Raw genomic sequence first — 8,018 nt, forward strand, 5'->3', positions numbered from 1 at the left:
TTGAAGATTCTCAAAGACCCACTTCCAATTTCTCAAAATTGAAAAACTTCAATTCTTCAAAGCTAAGGAAAACTCTAAGAATATGAACACAGATACTGTTCAGAATGAATAATGATTCAAAGATTCGAAAATTGATACTAAACTAAATGTTCAAAAATGTATTTATAGTAGCCAAAAATGTGCTGCGAAGAGTCATTCCGTGCAGTAAGTCGAGCTCGCCGATCCTCCCTTTGGTCAATTCCATCGCCTTTCTGCCTTGGCCTTCAACATCCTCAAGGTCTGTAACTTTTGGTGATCCAACACTGCATCGCGGAACCACTCGGCGATCCGTCGACTACTTCTTTCCCTCGCCGAATTGGTTCTCTCCTTCAGGGCTTGGCACACTGGAACTTTAAGCGGTCAAATGGCCATTCAGCGACTCGCCAAGTGAACTTGGCGATCACCAGACTTGCATTTGTTCGTTCTTTCAGCTCGCTTTGTTCCTTTTTGCAAATTAGTGTCCTTGCTTGGTTCCTCGATCCATATACCTGGAAAGCAAAGGTTTTACATCAGTTATAGGCACAAAATAAGCATTTGAGGACACTAAATCATTATAAATAAAGCCCTAAATGAGTCTAAATCTTGGACTCATTATTGATACTGGATGGTAACATCATAATCTTTGAGTAACTCAATCCACCTTTGCTGTCTCAGATTAAGGTCCTTCTGGGTGAATACATGATGTAGACTACGATGATCAGTAAACACCTCACACCATAAAGGTAATGATGCCAAATCTTGAGAGCAAACACTACCTTTGCCAACTCCAAATCATGCGTCGGGTAGTTTCTCTCATGCACCTTCAGCTGCCGTGATGCGTAAGTTATGACATTCTTATCCTACATCAACACAACACCCAAACCCAAATGTGAAGCATCACAATAAACAATGAGATATTTACCTTCCACCGACAGTGCGAAAATAGGCATTGTGGTCAGAAGAGTCTTGAGCTTTTGGAAGCTCTCTTCAAATTTGTAAGTCTAATTGAAAGGCACCTCCTTTTCGGTCAGCCTTATCAAATGCATAGCAACAGAAGAAAAGTTTTTCACAGACCATCGGTAGTAGCTGGCGAGCCCCATGAAACTCCTAACTTCAGTCACAGAGCTAGGCCAGACCCAATTCTTGACTGCTTCGATCTTTTGGGGATCTACCATTATCCCTTCCTTTGAAGCCACATGCCCCATAAAGGCAACTGATGTCAACTAGAACTCACACTTGGAAAATTTTGCATACAACTTCTGTTTTCCAAGGACACCCAAAACAATTCGAAGATGGTCGGCCTGCTCTTCCTTACTCTTAGGATAAACCAAAATGTCATCAATAAAGACAATAATAAAATAATCCAGGAATGGTTTGAACACACCATTAATCGAACTCATGAAGGATGCAGGTGCATTGGTCAACCCAAATGACATTACTAAAAACTGATAGTGCCCATAGCGGGTCCTGAATGCCATTTTGGGTACATCCTTAGGTCTAATCTTTAACTGATGGTAACCAAACCTTAGGTAAATATTAGAGAAAACCAATGCACCCTACAACTGGTCAAAAAGATCATCTATCTGAGGCAATAGATACTTATTCCGGATGGTGACCCTATTCTACTGTCGATAGTCTATGCACATCCTAATACTGCCATTTTTCTTCTTAACAAATGGGACAGGAGCACCCCACGGGAAAGCACTAGGACAGATGAAACCTTTATCTGGATTTGAGCTTTAAGCTCTCTCAATTCTGCCGGAGCCATGCGATAAGGAGGAATGGAGATGGGGCGAGTGACTGGTTCCAAGTCAATGAAGAAATCTATATCTCTATCCGGAGGCATACCAGGCAAATCGATAGGAAACACTTCCTTGAATTCAGACACTACGGGAATAGACTCAATAGAGGGAGACTCTACATCAACATCCCGAATATGAGCCAAATATGCCAAACACCCTTGCCACACCAGTTTCCTAGCTCGAACGAAAGATATGACCTTAGCCAGATTAAGCTTGTACACCCCTTCCCACTCTAACTTTTCCCTACACGGGATCTCTAAAGTCACATACTTAGCATTACAATTAAGCACATAATAGGGGACAACTAAGTCAGTCATATCCAAGAAGATGTAGCGCAGAGTATGCATTAGTACTTGAAAGGTACTGAGCATGCATGATAAAATAAAGCTGAACAATAAACATAACTGAACCAAAACATATATCTGAGCAATGATAAGAGATAAGCATGATACTATACTGAGAATACTGAAATCTGACTGTAACTAATAACATGGTCAATGCAATAGAATCTGAATATAAGGGAGCTACTATATAACCGATAAAAATCCACATGATTTAAATGTGGAGTCTGATGTATACGCCCCCATCGAGAGGACCCACCATACCGTGCCAAAGGTATAGAGGCATGACTGGCGTGATCACTAAAATGTAATGCCCACAAAGTGGACTTATAAACCTACAAGGGCACGTAGTTCTGGGACTTGAGGGTGACTTACACGATTCCACTTGGTATTAAGCTACTCCCAAATGATTATGTAATTAACAATTTATGACTGAATTTCGGGATAGCTCAAAATACTGACATGCTAACTGAAATGTAACATTAATGTACTAATAATGAAACATTCAAATCTAAGGCATGTATATCTAAAATAACTGACCTAGCATGTGTAATTCATGAACTAAAAGAACTACATAACTAGGGTTTTGAATTTATGAAAGAATCTACACAAAATGATACTAAATTCATGACAATCTAATTTGGATCATTCTAACGACTAAAACCCAACAATTACTAACATTCAAGAAACCCTAGGTCTAGATATTATTAAGGGAATCAAGATTCTGACTGAAGTCTAGGGACCTAATGCGTGAAAGGAACCCACTAGTGAAATCCCACATACCTGGTGATGAAATTCAAGGAGAAATCTTTTGATTTTGGGGCAAAAACTGATGAAACCTCGCTGCGTTCTTGACTAGGGTTTGGTCGACTTTCTCCTCTGGTTTGCTCTAAGTTTGATGATTTTTTGGTGAATAATTGATTAGGTTAGGTTATAATTAATTTATTAGGCTAAAACTAACCAGAACTACGTAGTTTAGGGGTTAAACGACGTAGTTTAGGGGTCCAATGCATGAGGAAAAGACCAAACAACCCCTGACTTAAAATATTTTCTGAAGCCACCTATGGACTGATCGACGGTCCCTGGACTGATCAACAATCCGTCCTGTCAGTCCATCGATCGTCTTCAGAGGATGGGTTCTGGGGTCCTGAGGGCCTCGACCTATGCATTGATCGACGATCTGTGTACTGATCCACAATCCGTCCTGTAAGTCCGTCGATCGACTTGATATGATGGGTTCTAGGGGGTCCTGAGGGTCTCGACCTACGAACTAATCGATGGTCCGTGGACTGATCCACAATCCGTCCTGTCAGTCTGTCGATCAATTTTAGAGGATGGATTTTGGGGGGTCCTGAGGGTCTCGTCCTACGGATTGATCAATGATCCGTGGACTGATCCATCCTATTAGTCCATCGATCGACTTCAATGGATTGGTTTTGGGGGGTCTACAGGTGGACATCCATAGACCAACAGGGTAAATCGTGGGTCACCCTACGGTCAGTGGGTGGCAACCGTGGGTTGAGCCTGCAACTTCTGGAAATCTGCTAGTTCGGTTTGTTTTCGGATACGGGGTGTTACAATGCCAGCTTGCTCCAATGCAATGAACTCATCCTTCTTGCAATCTCTCAAAGTCCGGGACACATACTTCTCCAGGAACTGTAACAACCCTAAAAAAAAGATATAGGATGAACTAGAGCTTGGCATGTGTTTTGGAAGTTGGTAACTTGTTAAAATGATGAGTTTTGCTTTTAAATTTTAATTTGAAGAGTTTTGAGGTCAAACGTCAAGGGACAACCATGACGTTCGGAAACTAGTCTTTTGGTGATAGTATGTTCTAGTGTGTTGTCACTGAAGTTGGTGTGTTGTTTGAGGTCTAAAACTTGCAGAAGTGACCCTAGTACCTAGATTGACATGTGTAGGGGTTAAACGTCCGGGTACAACTCCCCAAGGACCACCCTAAGGGTCCTTGAGGAGGACCCTAAGTTTAGACCCCAAGCTGCCAAAAGAGGGTGAACTACAGCCATGACTTACGGCCAGTAAGTCCATTGACGCCCCATGAGTCTGCCTCCGTAAGTCAAGACTAGCCTAGGGAGACTTAGATCAAATGGCCAAGTCTCATTCACCAACTACGGACCAGCAGGACGCTCCGTAAGCCCACCTATGGTCCGTAGCTGGGGTTCTCGTAAGTCACCCCTGCATTCTATCAAGTTTCGGCCAACTTGAGGGGTGAGTTGGTAAATTCACCCCACGGTCCTACTAATACATGGATGGTTATTTTATGTATTTTTAGGTATTTTAAGTAAATTAACTATACTTTCCCTATTTAGAATTCATTCTTCAAATAAAACCCTTCCCTCCAAAAAAGGTTCTCTCTAGAACTCCATTGAAGGTCAAGGTGAAGATCAAGCTAGGGCTGTGGATTTTCAAGGGTTTCTTCTTAATTTTTGTTTGGGTTCATCAAGGTTAAGGTATGGTGATCCTTTATCTAGGGCAAGCTTCACCCTAGAGTCAATTTCAAAATAGTTTTCAAGTTTTCAATGTTTATAAAAAACCCTAATTCTTACTCAAACTCATGGGTTCTTTCATCAAACGATTTCAATTGATAAGATATGATTATGTTGATGTTTAATTGATGATTTTAAGATGAAAAACTCTATGAACTCATGATTTCACTAAACTCCAAAAATTTGGCTTATGAAGTGGGTTTTATGGTTATGATTGGATGATGATGGAATTGTTCTTAGATTGAATTGTATTATTGATTTATATTGTTGTCTATACCTAATTATGGTGAATTTTTGGGGAATTTAGTAATGGTAATTATGGCTTTGGAGAATGGTAAGTTGACCTAACTTCATGTTATAGTAGAATTGTTCTTGTATGGATTGATCCACTTGAAAGGTGGAGGTGGTTATATATTGAATGTGTTGTGATGATGTCCATGAAGGCATTATATGGTGAATTGAAGTGTTATCATGTTATTGTATAGATGGTTGTATAATGTGAAGGTGTTTATGTGATCTCAATTATGATCTTGTGTGTAGTATTATTGTATTGTGATGGAAAGTATGTTTTCTCTTAATGATCATGTATGAGGTTGATCTAATGTGAAAGGTCCTCCTAGTATTGTAATGTAATCTTGCACATTGATTTGGTAGGCCTAGGGCATCCTCTTCCTTGTGTAATTGAATGTGATGTGATAAATGTATCTTAGGACCGGTAGACAAATGTACTTTGGGTCGGTAGACCTAGTGAAAGGACCCTTTCTTGTGTAATGTACTTTGGGTCGGTAGACCTAGTGAAAGGACCCTTTCTTGTGTAATGTACTTTGGGTCGGTAGACCTAGTGAAAGGACCCTTTCTTGTGTAATGTACTTTGGGTCGGTAGACCTAGTGAAAGGACCCTTTCTTGTGTAATGTACTTTGGGTCGGTAGACCTAGTGAAAGGACCCTTTCTTGTGTAATGTACTTTGGGTCGGTAGACCTAGTGAAAGGACCCTTTCTTGTGTAATGTACTTTGGGTCGGTAGACCTAGTGAAAGGACCCTTTCTTGTGTAATGTACTTTGGGTCGGTAGACCTAGTATTGGTAGCCTTCTCAAGTACAATGAATGTGAATGAAATACTCGATGGGAATGGAGGATAAGCACCGAGTGGATAGGGTTAGATGGAAACTCTCCCAAGGATAGGCTAGAGTTCCAATGAACATATTCCTACCCTAGATCTATGTGCCCACATAGGAAATATATTAGCTAGTGGTCTACAACAACGCTATAATATCATCTAGTTCTACCGTAGGCAATTAAAACATCTCTTTTTAGTGTGGGGGTAGAACATCGGATTCCATGTCTAGCTCTCATGGTCTATGTCGGTTAATCCCTATTCCCATCATGTGGGATGTACACTCTAGTTATTGTCTAGGCTCTACAACGTGTAGGTAGTAGTATGGGATTCTATCTACACAAGGCACGAGTAGGCTTTTAAGATACTAAAGTGAGTTCCCTAAGACTTAATGGCTAATGAGTGAAAGTCCTCTAAAGGGATGAATGTGTCCTAAATGGGTTAATGAAGATGTTGACTTATTTTCTAAATGAAATGATGAATGAGTAGCTTATATTGATGAGATAATTACTTAGTATGTTGTGTATAAATGGAAAGGTTCTTGTCTATTGTAGGCTTGAGGAATACCTAGGTGTGGTATGAAGAGGTTGTATGGGAGGCCACTTCATGTCTTACTTAGGTGTCAGGTCCTAAGAGGTTGAATGGCTTATTCATATATGTACTTATGGGTTATAGTGGTTCTTGCCTAAATGTGATGTATGAGACTTTATATATTGAATGTGATGATTATTATTCCTTAATATCATGTTATGATGATTTTTATCAAAAATGGCATACAAGTATGATTTGAACTCAAATGTCTGTTTTAGCATGTTTTTGCATGGTCATCATACTTAGTGCTTAATTGTGCTAACCCTATTCTTTATTTTCTACAAAGTGTATGTTCCGGCAAGTGATAGCAATTCTCTAGTTAAGCGTGGGATTAGAAGTTCTCTCAAGACCTATCTTGGTATCTCCTCATATGTTCAAGGACAAGGATTCTATGTTTCTAGTTTTGTATTGAGACTCTTATAATAGACTTTAGCATTTTTGATTGTATAAAGGGTCGTGATCCTATCTTGTATGTTTGTCTAAAGATGGCCATGCTAGACTTAGTCTTCCGCAGTGTCTTTGAAAGATGTTTAACGAGATTTTAAATAGTTGGTTTTAAATAAAGTATTAATTCCGCACTATTTTCTATTGTCTATGCAATGAATGAGCTAAGAGGCTTGTATTAGACCTCTTCGATGTCGAGTACGCCGTACTACGATTAGGGGGTGCTCTCGGATAGTGACAAACTTGGTATCAGAGCATAAGGTTTTGGAAAATGGTTTTTTAGGTTCAAAGTCTTACAAGCCACGTCTAGTAGAGTCTTGTTCATCGGTTAGAGTCATGACACATCTATGAGCGAGAGGCTATATGACGATAGAAGTTACAATTCTTTCATATTCTTGACGTAGTGCCTTAGAGTGTGGTTCTATATGTATCCTTTTCCTAATCCTTTCTCTTGTTTTTATAGGATATGAATACAAGGGCTAACCCTAGGAAAGCGGAACAGGAGAATGTGGATGGAGGATTTCCTTCCTAAGGTCTTCAAGGTGACCAAGTGCCTATAGGCAATCAAGAGAATGCAGTTCCGGTGGTTCCCCCGGCCATGACTAATGAAGAGATTAGGGCGACTTTTCTAACTTTGGCCCAATACATGACGGCCCAAGTGAATAGGGATGTGGGGCCTAGAGTGAATGCCATGGGGAGTGATGAGTCCCCAAATTGGACTCATTTACAGATTTATTTTCATGGAAATAGTGTCCTTGAATGCTTATTTTATATCAATACCTGATTAAAATGCTGAAGTTTCAGGTATTTGAAGTTTTAGTGGAATCATGGACACTTAGGCGCAAAATGGAGCAAATAGGGCAGAAAAGAACAAGAAATGGAATCCTACGAATCACCGAGTTTAACTTGGTGAGTATCCGAAACGACATGAACTGCCTTTCATTCCAGTACGCGAAACCTTGAAGGAAGTGGATCAAAAGGCGAGGAAAAGAGCAGTTGGCGAGTCACCGATTAGTTTCGCGAAGCAGTACTATACCACTCAATGATCCATAATGCAAGGATGCTAAAGGCAAGACACTGAAGGCGATGAGCTGACCAGAAGGCGGATCGCCGAGTTCATCGGCGATCTCGACTAATGTCGCCGAACAAACCTCCGCAGCACAATCTGTGAAAATTATAAATACTATTTAGAATTGTAGTCTTA

Source organism: Solanum tuberosum, unplaced genomic scaffold, assembly GCF_000226075.1.
Source record: "Solanum tuberosum cultivar DM 1-3 516 R44 unplaced genomic scaffold, SolTub_3.0 scf00015, whole genome shotgun sequence".
In the NCBI taxonomy this organism is placed as follows: domain Eukaryota; kingdom Viridiplantae; phylum Streptophyta; class Magnoliopsida; order Solanales; family Solanaceae; genus Solanum; species Solanum tuberosum.